General features: G+C 44.2%; 1 protein-coding gene across 2 annotated transcripts in view; it reads left to right on the top strand.

The window, feature by feature from the left end:
* Window positions 1–17,836, top strand: part of ZBBX (zinc finger B-box domain containing) — a 2,136,907-nt gene that overhangs the window by 582,510 nt on the left and 1,536,561 nt on the right. The gene's annotated exons all lie outside the window — the stretch shown is intronic.

Here is a 17,836-nt window from a genome sequence, read left to right as displayed (position 1 = left end):
CATTTATCAGAGTTTCAGTCAACGCACTCTTAATGAGCGCAAAAATAAACTGATTCTGAAGGGGTTACTCAAGTCCCCCTTTTCAGAGGCCATTTCTGCGATGGAGGTCTCAACCCCTCCTACTAAAGACAAAAATAGGTCCCACTCAGTTCCTTCCTCACCATCTGGTGATCAGGGCAAGCCCGTAAAATCTAAGGTCCCAAAGTTGTCTTCGGAGCATAAATCTGCCTGTACGGCTCCTTCTTCCTCGGCTCCGAGCATCTCGAAACCTTCGATACCGGCGCCAGTTCCGGCACCGGTCCTGCCTCCGGCACCGATTATAGAGCTTACTATGCCTATTTTGACTTCAGCACCTGCAGCCACTTTGGCTCAGGGCACACCTTCGACTACTTCGTTAGTTACCATTTTGGAACCGATCGTTTCGGCTCCGAGTGCCACTTTGGCACCAAGCATTTTTCCAACTTCACTTGAATTGATCTCTCTACTACTGGTCTCAAAACTTGAGACCTCGGTGCCAGTAGAGCTTGCACCACGGACCCAATACTCCCCTGCCGTAGAGACGTTTCTGGGCCAAGTGTATAGCCCTTTCATTGAATGTCCTGACTCTCCATCCGGAGTATCCACTGAGCTTGTCTGAACATGACATGGTGTGTCTTGTAGACCAGCTGTTGTTAACCAGGGGGATACCCACACTTTCTAAGACCCATCCACCTGCAAGATTTGGGTTGACCTATCCATGGACTCCATCTTACACTCATAGGTTCATAGGTTCATAGGTTCATAGGTTTATACTAGGCTATCTGCCCTAAGGCATTTATAAGCCTAGCCCAAATTATTGTGGCTTACGCCACCCCTTATATGAAAAAAATACTGTGCCCATTAGTTTGTTGTGCCTCTGTCCAGCAGTGACACAGAGATGATTCAGGGTAAACCTCGATCTCCCATCCACAGGTCTAGATTTCTCTTGAACAGAGTCAGCGAGGTGCTCTGCCTCACATGGACCGGGATTTTATTCCACAGCATAGGGAGTCTCTGAGTGATAAATCTATCCCTCCAGCACGTCCTATTTATATCCGTGCTAAGGTTTAAGTCGCTTGCTCTAGTGGTTTTGGTGGATTTGGATTTTTGAGGTGGAGCATGTCCATTAATTCCGGGTTGGACATGGCCTTGTATGTCAGGCACATGTCACCTCTGAGCAGGCGGTATGCGACTGAATAGAGCTGGAGTTTCTTCAATCTGGCAGCATATGACAGATTTTGGAGTCCTTTATCCTTTTGGTGAGGAACTTTTGGGGTCTCTCCAATTGCTGCAGATGTCGCGTGAGATACATCCCGAATCCGGCATTGTACTCGATCATTGGTCTGATAAGTGAAGAGTACAGGGGAACAATGACCTCACTAGATCTGGATGTGAATCCCTTCATGATCAGGTGGGCAATGTAGAAGGTCTTTCTAACCACTTTAGCAATGTGAGTGTCAAAAGAAAGGCCACTGTCAACCTGGGTCCCCAGGTCCCTGATAACCTCTTCTGTGCTTAGTGGATTGCCACCTATATGGTAGCTTGGGGTTACCTTGTTTTTCCTGAAGGGTATGACTATACATTTTTGGCGTTTAACTTCAGGCCATGGCTCTGGCACCAGCTATCTGTTTCCGTGAGTCCCTTCTGAAGGATATCCGTGTCCGATGCACTTTCCACTATGGCCCAGTTTGCAGTCGTCTGCAAACTTTGTCAGCCAAAGTCCTCCCATGTTGGCCTGTACTTCTGAGAAGTAGATGCCAAACAATAGGGGCCAAGGACCGAGCACTGTGGGACACCACTTGTGACCGGCTTGGAGTCTGACACAGCGCCAGCAACTCTAACCCTGTGGGTTCTGTCTTTAAGCCAGTTTGCAACCCATCTTGTGACATATGGGTTTACATTTAAGCTGGTAAGTTTTCTACAATACCCAAGTGGGGTATTGTGTGAAAGCCTTTGCAAGGTCAAGGTAGGCTGTATGGACTGCCTTTCCTCATCAATGGCCTTGGTGACTGTTTGAAGAAGTCAACCAAGTTCAAAAGGCATGATCTTCCCTTGACAAAGCCAAACTGGGTCGGGTCCAATGTCTGCAAGTCCCTATATCTTTGTTTATGAGCTCCATTATGATCCTCTCCATAGCTTTGCAGACTAGACTTGTTAAGCTTATGGGCGGTAATTACCAGGGTCCGTAGAGGCACCGCCTTTGTGGAGTGGGACCACAGTTGCCGCACGCCACTCCTTGGGCACGTATCCTGTGGTAAGGCTGAGATTAAACAGCTACCTTATGTGCGGGTTTAATTCCTCATTTAGCTCGTGTAGCACACAGCCGGGGACACCATCCGGTCCCATTGATGCTGTGTTTTTAGCTTTAGAGAGCAGCTTTCACCTGCGCATTTGAGATGTCCGGGAGGCTACACTCGGCTGGGATAGTTATCTCTCCTTTAGGGGAGAGGGGTGAAGTTTGCACTGAACCTGTCTGCCAGTAATTTGGCAATGTCTGTGGGTTCAGTGATTTTTGTATCATTTTGGACTAATTCTGAGCATATCTGGGAGTTTCCACCCAGGTTCCTAACATAGCTGAAAAAGGCCTTATGATTGTCCTTTGAATCCATGGCAATTTTTCTCTCAAAATTGGCCTTAGTTGATTTTATGAGTGCTCGTATTTTTTACTAATAATGATCAGGGGTGACTTCCCTTTTATGGATTTTGTTCTATCATGTAATAGCTTTCTCCTCTTATTGTAAAGTTTGTTAATAGCTGGGGTCCACCAGACTGGACGTTTGCCCTTTGTGGAAAGAGTCTTTGTTTTATTTGGGATTGCCTGATCCATGCAGTCCTGGAGGTGTTCATAGAAGGCATTTGTAAGGGCTTCCGCAGCTTGGGTTGTGATTTCCTCTGGCTCAGGGGCCTTGAAGGATACCACACCAGTCTTGAGTAGTGTGAAGTTTGCTTTAGAGAAGTTCTTCACTATGGTCTTTTTTGCTGGGGGGGGGGGCGGGATGTGGATTTCCAGTGAGATTAGTTTATGATCAGATCTCACCAATGAGGGATATACTTCCGGTGTGGAGCATTTTGTCCCCATGTTTGTGACAATGAGATCTAGTATATTTTCTCCTCTCGTGGGAACAGTGACTAGCTGTTCCATGGCATTTGAATTTATGAACTCCAGGAACCGTTGGGCTAGAAAGTTAGGGCTTGAGTAATGTTCCCAGTCTATATTCGGGTAGTTGAAGTCACCCAATATGATGGTGTTTGGAGATACATTTATACCCTCCAGTGTCTTCAGGAAGGCTGTGTGGGGTTCCTGAGTTTGAGAGGGTGGCCTGTAGCATGCTACAATTTGTAGAGCAGTTTTGCCTATGGTTAGTTGCACCTGGATGGTTTCGAAGCTTGATGCGTTGCCACCAACCTGGAGGTGTGAGTATCCTTTATGAATATGGATACACCCCTCCTTTTGTGGTGTGGTCCGGGTTTTGGGGCGGGGCATGATATGAGGTAAAACCTAATAGTGCCGGGTGCTCTCAGGAGCCTTGAACCAGGTTTCAGTTACAGCACAGACATCGATGTTCTCCATACTGAGAAGGGCCTCGAGTGCGTGCATTTTGAGATTTAGACTTCTGGCATTGAGCAGCATTACCCTCAGTTTCTTCCCATTTTTGTTTTCTAGGGTGGTAGGTTTAGAATTTGAGCCTTGCCTAAAAAGGCACTATGGGGTGGCAAGAGCCTTAGCCAATATCCGGAATCCCAGGGGTGACAGGTGCAAGCTGTCCCTTGCGAAGCAGCGTGGCTTGTCAAGCATGTCATCCCAGGCAGACAGACACTGGATCCCCTTTGAATGACACCAGACATTAAGCCAATTGTTAAAGCTGATCATCTTGTCTCTATATTGTGGCATCATTCTTGGTGAAGGAAGGATACTGCTCAGGGTTAGGGTTATACCTGCCTGGGCTACATAATCAGAGAGCTCCTCTATGTCTCTTTTCATGTAGTCCAGGGAGGGATGTCACAGGTCGTTCACACCAGCATGGACAATGACTGTGTCATATTTGTACTTGCCATGGAGTGACCCGAGTGCTTGTGTTATCACTCCTCCTTCGACCATTCCGGTTCCGAATCTCTCTGCTCCGACATCTTTCTTGGAACCCACCACCTCAGTGCCTACAGTGCATATCACTCCGGATCCGAGTTTACCCCTTTGGTCTTCGGTTCCTGCAGAACTGATCTTTCCTCAATCTGGGGATTGGGGGATGGGTGTTTCAACCCATGGCATGGAGCTGTCTTTCTCCTCTGTTTCATCCTCAGCACCGATAGCTGCATTCACACTGATCCTGCTTGAGGCTCTGTCCTTGGAGGCAGGCTCGTCAGAGCGGGGTGTGACCCTGGTTCTGAGGTTGTCTTTCTCTGTTCTGGGCTCCCATCCCTCTATGAGCTGGCCTGCCTTCCACGCGATGGAGAGGGTTCTTTCTTCTGGCAGCACTCCTTTGATGACGGAACCCCAGTTTTCACTCCCTGAGCTACAGCTGTCACAGACCACCAACCTGGGACACCGGGCCGAAAAGCCACAGGACACCCCTGTTCAGGGTACCCACTCTTCTGAGTCCTCCTCAGAGACCCCCACTGAGGAGCCTCCTCAGAAGAGGATGTGCAAGAGGAAGCACATGGACTCCCCCGAGGAGTCCTTACCTGAAAACACGGATTACAGTGATGGTGAAGGGTCCACTCAGTCACCTCCTGATGATGTCTCCTTTGGAGACATCCTGGAAATACTTAAGCAGAGAGGTGACTGGAAGCCCTCCAACCCTTCATCTGAGGAGTCCGTGTTTCTGCAGGCTTTCCATGCCTGGCTTTCTACCTCTTGGGTGACCCTGCCTGTCGGTGAACTCGTCCAGCTCGTCATGCAGCACGCTTGGAAGAACCCTGATTCCATTGAGGCGATCCCTCGGAGACCAGACAAAATTCTTTCCCCACCCGAGGGGAACCTGCATTGGTCCAAAGGGTTACCAGTCGATGGTATGGTGGTGGCGGCCATGAAAAAGGACTTGACTGAGGAAAGTCCCACTGTCCTTCTACCCAACAGGGAGTCCGGGGCAATGGACAGACTTGGAAAGCATGTTTTTGCAGCAGGGACCTTTGCCATATGGTCCCTGAACTATTTGGCACATTTTACAAGACTCCAAAGGGACTTGATCCCAGGACTCCCTGGGACACTCGCAAGACAGTTGTCTGACGAGGTCAGGGACAAATTGGCCTCGCAGCTCGCAATCCTGGAATTTATATCTAACTCATCCATGAGGTTGCTTTCACATGCGACCGAAGGGGCAGCTAAAGCAGCGGGTTCAGGCATTGTCATGAGGCATCATGCCTGGATGCGCATTTGTTACTTCATGGATCCCTTCAAGTCTTCCTTTCTGAATGCTCCCATCGAAGGTTCGTCCCTTTTTGGCTCCAAACTAAAGGACACGCTAGCCAGGTGCGAGCAAGATGGAAAGACCCTGTCTGCCGTAGGTCTACTGTTTTCCAATCCTCAACATACCTTCTCCGGGAATCAGAGGAGTGGGAAAATGTGGCACAAAAAAATCTCAAGGTCCTTTGCATGCCGCACATGGTGATGATACCCCCAGAGGTAGAGGGGGTAACAATTCCGGAAGTTGCCCCTACAGAAGCAGAGGGGGTCCTTGCAACCAAGGCTCCAGGGACTCCTTCTCTGGACAACCTTAACAGCCTGATTTGCTTACCTTTGGAAGCAGTTGGGGGTTGTTTCTCTCTGCACCAAGCTGCCTGGCGATCCATTACCACTGTTCATTGGGTGCAGAGTATCATCACCAGAAGTTACACCATTCCCCTTTCTTGTCAGCCAAATCTTCCAAGAAAACCTCCCGACGTTCCACCCAGTCAAAGGGAAGAAGCAACTTCAGAGATAAAGTTGTCTCAAAAAAGAGTCATCCGACCAGTTCCACCAGACCAACAGGGATCTGGATTCTATTCAAGATTCTTTTTGGTGTCAAAAAAGACAGGGGACTGGAGACGCATTTTGGATCTCAGCAGCTTAAATAAGTCTGTCACCCAAACCAAATTCTGGATGGTCACGGTTCAGTCTATTCTCCCTTTAAGGGAAGGCGATTGGATGTGCTCGATGGATCTCCGGGATGCGTATTACATCAAAATGGACAAATGCTCCAGGAGTCTGCTTTGCTTCTGGCTAGGGGTCAGTCATTATCAATTTCGCTCCCTGCCGTTCTGTCTCTCCGCAGCCCCCATAGTGTTCACAAAGTGCATTGCAGTGGTCACAGCTTGCTTGAGACTACAAGGATTCCGGGTGTTTCCATATCTGGACGACAGGCTCCTCAATGCCCCCACCAAGCATCTTCTGGTAACAACACTGCATTATACTCTCTGGCAAAATTGTTGGGAATTATGATACATTGGTCAAACCTTATTCCTACACAATGAATAGAATTCATTGGAGCAGTGTTCAGTACTCGTTCCTGTCTAGTATCACTCCCATTTCACAGAATCCACCATTTGAGGCTTTAGCTCCAAGTGAGATGCTCTCAAACAAAAGTCTTAGCAAGAGAAGTTCTTCAGGCCCTAGGTTCTATGGCAGCTTTGATCCCAGTAGTGCCTCTAGCAAAGCTACATATGCAGATCCTGCAATGGCTCCTTCTTTGCCAATGTTTCCAAAACTATCACCCCTTCTATTACCAGATTCGAATAACCAACTCCTGCAGACATAACCTCCTTTGGTGGATGAGACCAGACATAGAACGTTGGAGTCGCCTATTCCAATCCCCTCAGCCCGGAGCCATTGTGACCACTGATCGGGTGGGGGAGCCATTTCCAGGGGAAGACAGTCCAAGGCACATGGTCCACCTCAGAAGCCCATCTGCATATCAGTGTACTGGAACTGAGAGCTGTGCTGTTAGAGTTGTAGGCTTTTCATTCGGTTCTCCCTCCTGGGACAGTTGTGATTCAGTCAGACAATGTCAGTGTCTGGTATATCAACAAACAAGGAGGAACCAGGTCTTACCTGTTATGTCGAGAAGCCATGAGAATTTAGCAGTGAGTGATAGCTTCCAACTGCTTTCTAATAGCAAAGCATATCCTGGGGAACTCCAACGTGATTGCGGACAAACTGAGCAGATGCAACCTCATGCCTCACGAGTGGTCTCTCAACCCCGAGGTGGTGATAGAAATCTTCAGCCACCGGGGCCAGCCTTGTTGCAACCTATTCGCCTTCCCATCGAACAAGAACAGCAGCTATTTTGCCCTACTTCCCCCAGAGGGGAGTCACCGTGGGGCGCTCTAATCCACGATTGGCCCACGGGACTTCTTTACGCTTATCCTTCCATCCCCTTGATTCCACAATTTCTCAAGAAAGCTCTTTGGTTGAGATGCAAGGCGATCCTCATAGCTCTATTCTGGCCTTGACAAGTTTGGTTCCCCTTTCTACAGCCTCACCTAATACACCCGCCGTGGATTCTGGACCCTCTACCAGATCTAATTACTCATCCCCAAGGGTTGAGTCACCCAAATCTGTCCAGTCTCAAGCTGACTGCTTCGTTTCTCCACTTCCATTAGTTGCCAGGCAAGCAAATCTCTCCTCACCGGTTCGAGACATCATTCTGGCCTCTCAAACCATCCACCAGAAAACTATATCAGGATAAATGGAAAAGTTTCTCTATCTGGTCTATGGATAACAGGCTCAACCCTTATTTGGCTCCATTAACTGCGGTACTTCAATACCTGGCTATGTTTTTTGATAATGGAGCCTCTGCCTCTACTGTACGAGTACACCTAGCGGCAATTTCTAATTTTCACAATGGTATTGATGGTACTCCTCATATCTCTTTATGCCTTTGCAAGGCTTTCCTCAAGGGAACCTCTCATATCAGGCCTCCTGTCAGACAGCCTGTGGAACCATGGAATCTCACTTTAGTCCTTCAGTCTTTGACTCAAAAAACTTTTGAACCTGCTGCGAAATGCAACCTAAAGTTTTTGTCTTGGAAATCCCTTTTTTTAGTAGCCATCATGTCTGCCAGGCTTTTTGTATCAAGAGGCCCTGTCTGGTCTTTCATAAAGACAGAGTATCACTTTGGACAAATCCATCCTTCCTTCCCAAAGTTGTTTCTGAATTCTCCATAAACCAGACCATTAACTTACCTGTGTTCTTTCCGAATTTTGCCAGTAGAGGAGAGTACTGCCTTCACTCATTAGACGTACATAGACAATTGAGATTTTACTTGGACAAGACAAAACCTATCCATAAATCCGAACAGCTTTTCATCTCTTTTTCTGGGCCCAGAGTGGGAGAGGCTGTTTCCAAGGTTACATTATCAAAATGGCTAAGGGACTGCATACGTTTCTTCTATTCCCTCAGTAATGAACCTATGCCAAAAGTTTAAGCTCACTCCACTAGATCTATGGCTGCATCTGTAGATTTCCATTCCAGGGCTTCCATGAATGACATCTGCACAGCAGTTACTTGGGCTAAGCCTCATACCATTATCAGTCATTACAAGTTGGACTTGGTCTCAAGAGGGAGAGCTGCCTTCGGCTCAATGGTACTCAGGAATGTTTTTCCATAAGGGCTGCCCATGGACCTCAAGGTAGCTTGGGATTCTGTCCCATCAGTGATGAATGGAAAGAAGATTAACAACATCAGATAAAGAAGTTATGTGTTACCATAATATTCCAGGTATGTTGTTCATCTTCTTTCATTCATCAATTCCCACCCTTCTTCCCCCTCCAAAGGCTCCTGAGGGATGCTTTGGGTCTAAGTGGTGTCCTAGGGTTTTTGCGCAGAAGTGGCCTTGGCTTTACTTCTCTTTCTCTAGCAAACTCGATCTGAGGTAACAGGGAGAAGGGCATTCTGGGTAGAGACTTAGCTCAAGAGGTTTTTTTTTGGCTGGCACGAGCTTGGTAAAGAGGCCAACTCTGTTCCAAGGGCTCGGAACCGAACCCATCAGTGATGAATAAAAGAAGATGAACAACACAGGTGGAACGTTATGTTAAGACATAACTTATTTTTTCTGTCTAGTCTAGCCCAGTTATTGTACCCTGGGGAATAATATGTACATTCTGTCAGAGTTTCGTCTACTATATTCATATCTTTCATACCAAGTATTTTCATAAATTTGTTTAAAACTCTATCCTCTTTTGTTATATTTTCCCTTATAGGTCCTCTAATACATATTCACTGTTGTGAATCAAGTTCTAGTTCCCATCTGTTAATAATATTCCACGCTGAAAGCTGATTATTTCTCTCCAAGTTTTCTTAATCTCCATAATAGCAGTTTTTGGTAGACTATAAATCCATACGAGTGTAATCCTCCTCCCTTGCCAGTAGCCTGTTACTACCACAAATCTACCATTATTGACTTTTTCCCCTTTTATCAGTACTAGAAATCCTCTAGCAATTAGTGAAATTATTACCCTTTTTCTTTGTCCATGATATTTTGCTGAATGTCCATACTGAAATCCTTTCTTTGTCAAATTCACATGCTCATTTATTTCCAAATGTAACTACTACAGCATTGCTGTTTACAGTCTGCATTTCTTAATATAATTCAGTACGCTCTCCTTTTTGTCTGTACTTGTAAGGCCATTTACATTACAAGATAATATAGATAGCATAGCCATTATGATAAAAAGCTGTCATTCCCACCTATTATACATGTCAGTTATCCTGAATGTGTATTTCCAACTTTCATGTTAAAGGAAGACACCAATGTTTGGCAGGCTGAACCTTTATAGAGTTGTTTCTTTGCATCTCCATTTGAACCTATGTCACATTTTTCAATATTTTTTGTTGTAAAGAAAAAAAATATTTTCAGAACAACCCCATCCCCTATTAACTTAGAGGAAATACACAAAAACTGTGTACATCTTCAGAAATGAAGTTTAACCCTCCAGATAGGAACAGTTGCTCCAAATTAACAACTGCACCTCACATGCTTTATCTAACCTAAAATTAAGGTTAACCATGCTAAAGTGCCTGCTGCAGCATGTCTTCCCACTTGTACTGATTGTTGTCTGTCCTTTTCTTGTCTCTATTCCCCTTCCAGATGTGAAAAACAGCCAATATGCTTTCAGAAACACTGCCTTTTAGCTGTAAGAAAAAGCGCAATGGCTATTTTTAAAACTAAATTGTAGACTGCTCTATTAAACACATTAAAGTGTTAAGGCTGCTAGAGAAGCTGCTGTGTCTTACTCATTTCCCATATTTTCAAACTGTATTCTCCACAGAACTGCTTGCCATTGTTCATTTAACCTTTGCATTTCCTTCATCAAAAAAATGCTCAGTACTCTCAGGATTAATTGCTTGCACTTGTAGACAGCTTGTCCTGATGTAAATGTAGTCAGCAATGACTCTGTAAATTTCACTCAGAACAGAATGTACAATTGCCTTCTGCTCCCGACTTTTTGACTTCCACTGAATATTTGCTAATGAAAATAAAAGATCTGATGTTAATCTTCATTCATTCCTTACTGATGGGTGTCAGCCATTAAAACAAGCTTGTGCCAACAAAAAAACTCTTGAGCTAAGTCTTACCCATAGTGCCCCTCTCTATATTACCTCAGATCTTGTTTGCCACGTACTGAATAAAGACGTGTCAAACCAGCTGTCAACTAAGCAGTTATAAATTTTTGTATTTTTTTATATTATTAGAGCTTTTTTCTCTCTTCTTTGTGAATACTTAGATACCTACTGTTAGTCGCATGCCTTTCAACTATTTGTGTGAGTGTCCCTTTCTCTTTTTCCTTCCTTTGACCAAGTTTGGTACTGTTTGTACCATTGCTGGTACAAGCCTTCCCTTACCTTTGAGATAATTCCTACTACCATCATTGGTATCCCCCTTTTTTCTTTCCCCTTTTACTGTATTTAACTCCTTTCTTCTTCCTGTGTGACTGAGTGTTTGAGTGTGTGTTTCTACATTTTATCTTTTGTGGCCGAGTTGTATAATTTCAGTACTATGTTTGAGAAAAAAAGTACTTTGGAGTTTAAGTGCTGTGAGGAATGTGACAGGAAAATGCCTAATATTGATAGTCATACATCCTGTGTTTATTGTCTTGGGGTTCCACACCTATTAGTAAAACCCCCATGTGACATTTGTAAAGCCTTTAGCTCCTGCATGTTGGAACGAAAAAATAAACTTATGCTCAAAGGCCTTCTTAAATCTCTGTCTTAAATCTCTGTTTGCGTAGGCTATTTCTGAGATGGAAGACTCATCTCTCCAAAGTAAAAACCTTTACCCTCTTCTTCTCACACTAGAGAGTCATAATCTTCGGAGCCGAAGGCTAAAATGTCTAAACTGGCACCAACTTCCTCGGCACCGGGATCTCATACCCCCTCCATGGTGCCAACTTCGGTTCTGTCACAGCAGCCGACTACGGTGCCGCCCTCGGCACCTGTTCCTGAATTCTGACTTCAACACCGACTGTGACAACATTACCAGCTTCCCTTTCAGCACCAAAAAATGGTCATTCTAATACCAGTCACTCCCCTCCCCTACCTGTGCATCATGCTGGTCCTTCGACCTTGGTGCTAAAATGTGAAATAACCTCTCAGATCTGATATTCCCCTTCAGTGGATCCGTTTCTTGGTCAACAATGTAGCCCTTTCCCAGAGCGTTCTGACTTCCTGTCGGGACTATCCACCCGGTACTCCAGGGCCCTTTCGGAACTAGATGTAGTGAGACTTGTGGATCAGCTCCTGTCGGCCAGAGTTTTTTCTAACACCCTCCAAATCCTCCCTGCCACCCGGAGCTGAGGATTTTTTCTCCACAGACTCTTACATGCTGTCCTCCTTCAACCTCCTTGGAGGTATCAGAGCCTTCGACACAGGTGCCAACCCCGGTTCCAGCTTCTTCATTTCCATTGGTATACCTTACTATGGCTCCGGAGTCTACCCTTTGGTCTTCAACTCATTTGGAGCCGGGCCATCCTCAGGATCGACACTGGTCTGTCACCACCGTGATCCCTAGTTCGGTGCCTGTTTTTCTTCAGTACCGTCTACTATGGTTCAGGTTGCTTTGGCGGAACCGGGTCATCCCCTGGCTCCTTCTCTGGGAGTGGGTTCATCAGAACTGGGTGTGACCCGGTCCTGAGGTTGTCTTTCTTGGTTCTGGGCTCCCATCCCTCTTTGGGCGGACCTGCTTTACAAGTGGAGAGGGCGCTTGCCTCGACAGGCTCCCAGCTGGTACCTTCATTGCCGGAGACCCATATATACCTTTCCTCTGAGTCACAGCTGACACAGCCCACTACTCAAGGACAATGGACGTAGGAACCTCACGACATCCTTCCACAAGGTACCCACTCTGTAGAGTCCTCCGCAGATGCCCCCACTGAGGAGGTACCTCACAAAAAATCATGCAAAAAGGATGCAGTTTCCCCTGAAGAATCCCTCGCCGAAGATACAAACAATGATGAAGGGAAAGGGTCCTAATGGTCGCCCCTGAGGATGTCTCCTTTGAGAGACATACTGGAGATCCTTAAGCAGCAGGGGGACTGGAGTCTGTATTCTTGCAGGCTTTCCGTGCCCAGCTCTCTACTTCCTGGGTGACCCCGCCTGCAGATGACATGGTGCAGCTCATAGTGCAGCGTGCATGCAAAAATCTGGATACCATTGAACCAATCCCTTGGAGACCAGACAAAATTCTTTTTCCTCCTGAGGACAGTCCACACTGGTCCAAGGATCTGCCATTAGATACTATGACTGTGGCGGCAGCCACTAAGAAACGGCTAGCCAAGGAGAGCTCTACTGTCCCTCCCTTTATCAGGGAGTCTCTGGTGATAGACAGACTTGGGAAGTGGGTGCACTCTTCAGTGACCTTCGCCATTCAGTACCTGAACTATCTGGCACACTTCACCTGGCTTCAGAGAAATCTAATCTCAGAACTCTCAGAAACCGTTGCAGGAGCAGTTGCTGATGGGGTACATGACAAAGTTTCCTCACAGCTTGCCTGCCTGGAATATATCCCTAACTCCTCCGTGCAGTTGATTTCGCATTCTACCGAAGGGGCGGCTAGAGCAGCGGGTGCAAATGTTGTCACAAGTCAACACGCCTGGATGCTCTTATATGATTTTGAAGATTCCTTCTTGAATGTCCCTGTAGAGGCCTCTTCTCTTTTTGGCCCTAAGGTAAAAGACACTTTAGCCAGGTGTGAAAAGGATGGTAAGACGTCTGCGGTAGGTGACTTTCTAGGAATCAGAGGAGTGGAAAAATGTAGTACAAGAAATACCAGGCTCCTTGTACCACATTTTTCCACAACTCTGATTCCTAGTATAGGATCGTTGGGGGGTGGAAAAACGTGGTACAAGGAATCCTAGGAATCAGAGGAGTGGAAAAATGTAGTACAAGAAATACCAGACTCCTTGTACCACATTTTTCCACAACTCTGATTCCTAGTATAGGGTCGTTGGGGGGGGGGGGTGGAAAAACATGGTACAAGGAATCCCAGGATCCTTTCCATGACACACGTGGTGAGTTTTCACCCCGGGGCAGAGTGGCTAACTCAACTGGAAGACACCCCTTCAGAGGCAGAGGAGGTCCGCATAATCAGGGATCCAGAGATTCCTTGTCTGGACAACCCTGTCAGCACTCCTGAAGAGCGGCCCCGATAGCTTACCTCTGGAAGCAGTTGGGGGACGATTTTCTCTGCACCAACTTGCCTGGTAAATGATAACCACAGATCTTTGGATGCAGACGATAATTGCCAGAGGTCACCACATACCTTTCGACCTTTACCCACGTCCGCTAACACATATTCCTGACGTTCCACCCAGTCAAAGGGAAGTAGCAGCTCAAGAAATCCAAAAGCTGCTTCAAAAAAAGGGCCATCCAAACAGTCCCACCAGACTAGATAGGATCCAGATTCTACTCTAGGTTCTTTTTAGTGCCAAGAAAGACAGGGGACTGGAGGCCAATTCTGGACCTCAGCATCCTAAACAAATTTGTCAAACGAAATTCCAGATGGTCACAGTTCAGTCTATGCTTCCTTTTCTGGAGAAAGACAATTGGATGTACTCGATAGATCTTCAGGATGCGTATTACCACATAAAAATGGACAAACACTCCAGAAGATTCCTCCGCTTCCATCTGGGAGCCAGTCACTACCAATTCCAAGTGCTGCCCATTGGTCTCTGTACTGCCCCCAGAGTGGTCACCAAATGCATAGCAGTGGTAACAGCTTACTTGAGACTGCAAGGATTCCTGGTGTTTCCATACTTAGACAATTGGCTTCTCACCACCCTGACCAAGCATCTACTGGTCTCAGCCACTCATTGCAACCTACACCTTCTGGAACACTTGGAGATAACAGTAAACAAGGACAAATGCAACTTGACTCCTTCTCAAAGATTGGAGTTCATAGGAGCCAATTTCAACACTCAATCTTGCCTAGTCTCCCTCCCACTCCACAGACTGGAAAGACTCATATTTCAACTCCAGGTAATACTCTTGTCAGGACAAAGGTCCGGCTCGGGAAATCCTCCAGTTATTAGCCTCAATGTCAGCATTGATAACAACAGTTCCACTAGCAAGACTACACATGAGACTACTACAGTAGCTTTTACTAACGCAGTGGTCTCTCCCTGTTTTAATTTCTCCAAATGTTTTGGGTTTCTAATACCATGATGGGAATGGACCACATTCCTAAGTCAAAGTACGATTAAAGTTCAAGAAATTAGTATTGTTTCACTCTTTGATGTCATTCAGAAGTGCTGTTCGCAGCAGCCGCAGTGTGCACTTTTCGTATGGAGTTACATGTATTGGTATCATTTCTAAATAAGATTTTAGACTCTTTTTTTTATATGACCTGATGCTCTTACTACTATTGGAACTATTTGGATATCTTTCTTCCTAATTGCTTTGTTTCTGCTTGTGGATCCTGATATTTTATAACTTTGTCTCTCATTACGCAGGACACTGTAGTCACTGGGTGCAGTGATTTCAGTGATCGATGCTACTCTTGTCTTCTTTTCTTGGACCACTTTATCCGGTTTTCTAGCATCTGTGTTTTGAATTGTGGGTAATGGATGATCCCATGTGATGTAGACTTCATAATTTTCTATGATGCTTTGTGGCTCGTGTTTCAAGTGCTTTTCAGCCACTTCAAAACCATAATGTTTGCACAATCCCCAGTGCAACAGTCTCGCCACATTATTGTGCCTTTCAGTATACAGTCCTTCTGCCATTAGTATGTCACAACCAGCAACGACGTGTATGGCTGTTTCCAGTTCAGTTTTACAAAACCTACATTTGTCTGTTTCGCCCACATGTTCAATGGACTTTGTAAACCAGTGTGTATGTTGCCCACTATCTTGAGCCGCCAATATTAACCTTTCATCTCTTGGTTTGAATTCACCTCTCTTCTGCATTTGTTCCTGATCAACATGAGGCTCTTCCAGAAGTTTTCTATACTTGTGACTATATTTATGCGTTTTCCACATTTCTTGCCTTTTCATCTGATATCCATCACCTTATATTATTTATTTTGTTTTTTGGCACATTCAGTTGCTGCCTGATTTTTATCTACTTCTGAGAAACAAAAATAGTGGCAACCAAATCTGACAAATGAAAAACAACGAAGTTACTCCAAGTCAGCAGCATACACCAGATCGGAAATTGTGTTCAAGGTATGCACACAAATCATAGGCACTTTTGTTTCCAACTAAGGGACTTCATCAGATACATTACCCATACTCCCTCTTATCCTTTTTATATATTCCACCAAAGTTAATTTCAAAGCAAAGTATAGGGATAGTTAGGGAGGCTTTATACAAGATATTAATAAGAACATTTTTGTTTATTTTTTCCCCTTTTAGTGTCCTTTTAAATGGTTTAGAATATATAAAATGGGATATATGCTTTGCAGTCCACCCACATGTTTAAAAAAGGCAACAAAAGTCCAGTTTTTCTCAACCATGTTTCCTTGCAGATGAATACTTCACAAACATGACTGATGCTTTATAGTCTCCCATTTATTCACTAATTTCACTGTAGCTAGTCTTCTTCCTGTTCATCTCCATCTCCCAACAACAGACTTTGGTTCAAGTCCAGTGTACTACTGATTTCTTCCAGTCAACTCCTGTGCTTTTTTTCTGTCACTCAAGCATTTTTCTTTAGAAAAATTTGAAAAGGTTAATTGGTAAACTCACTGTCTCTCTCTCTCTCTATGATTTTTAGTGTCAGAAGAATGAAAGGAGTCCCCCAACATTTACTGCATAACTTTTTGTTGGATATATTTTTTTATTTCCTTCTTATCCTGTTCTGCATCAAAAAGGTCTTTGATCCTCCTTGAAAAAAAATTCTGAAGATGGTTACATCAGCTTGAATCTCTCACCTGCCTATCAATGTTCCCTCAGTGCTGGGATGTATTTCTTTCTGTTCTACATGGTAGATTTTCCACAAACACTGTGCTGTGTCCAGTTTTTAGTGCTTTTCTTTTCTGCCTCATTGTTGTGAGGATAAACTCTTTCTGCTGATATGATTGCATCTTTACTAATGCACACCTTGGCTGCTTTTCATGGCTGAGTTTGGAGCATACAGTCAGTGTGCCCTTTCATTTAACAAATCCTGCTGTGGAATACCAGTCCATTTGCTTATTTGTACTTTCCTAAAATTAATGCTACAGTAGAAAATCTCAGTTTTTCTCTGCATACTTTGTCTTCTAACTGTATTATTTTTTTAAATAATTCTTCTTGAGCAGTCTCATACTTGCCCAACCTTTTCTGTATTTCATTCTCTGATTTTTGCCGCTTTATCATTTCATCTGAATAGGTAGTTGAGCTTCTATTTTTTCAGCCTTTTGTTATTTGATTTGATATACTCCTCCTTTGTTTCATTTACTTTAACCACCTTTCAACACATTTAATTTATTTTTGCTCTAAATTACTGGAAGCCCTGTGTTGTATCAGAGATGAAGCTTTAACTGCATTTTGACGGACATCTGCAGGATTCTTTCCATCCATTGTTTTCTCTCTGCCTTTTCTGGTTGATTTGCTTTCATATTCTCTAAATTTCATCTTTGCTAGCATGCAGGCAGTATACTTACTAGCCACTTGGACTGACACTATTACTGGCTCTTATTTTCCAGTTTTTGTTTTCATACTGGGAGAGCTGAAATTAATATTTTGATCAGTTTTCAGACATTTTATAAGTCCTATTATTACCTATTTATCTTCATTTGTGAACCTAAAGATTTTCTTTCTTAATTTGCAGATATTAAGGCAAACATTTTATAATCAATATTTAGAAATTGTGATTGTTTTATAAGATGAACAATCTGTAGGACTTTTTATCTATTTTAGTATGGGTGTAGGTATTGAACATCTCCATGTATGGGAATGCTGTTACTATTTTAGATATTAGTATATAATGTTTGTTATCAAATGATTTGCTTTGGATTGAAACAACTTGTAAATTTCAGCTATTAACTGATAATGTATCTGGGTCTTTATTTGGTTTTAGTTTTTTTTTATTTGTTGTATGACCTTATGAGCATCAGTTTGTTTTAATAGTAATTCTTTACCACTTTCTGATAGTGCATTAAATATATTCTTACCAAAGAATGAATATATTTGATCCGTATATGTTTGCAATGTATTTCCATTAGTTGCACCATGATATTTTTAGGCTCTTGTAAAATGTCTTCTTAGTCTGTTACTTTCTTGTTATTCTCTAAACATTTAATGGCATCAATGTGGCTGGCTTTATTTTTATTTATTTATTGCTTTTTTTTACTGGGAAATTCCATCTGGGTACAAGACCCCTTTTTAGAGCAGGCCCGGAAAGAAAGTCTCCACAAAAAGATTAAAAACA

Source organism: Protopterus annectens, chromosome 4.part1 (genome assembly GCF_019279795.1).
Source record: "Protopterus annectens isolate FY-2018-M chromosome 4.part1, PAN1.0, whole genome shotgun sequence".
NCBI lineage: Eukaryota > Metazoa > Chordata > Ceratodontiformes > Protopteridae > Protopterus > Protopterus annectens.
This window is presented reverse-complemented; position numbering and strand designations above follow the sequence as displayed.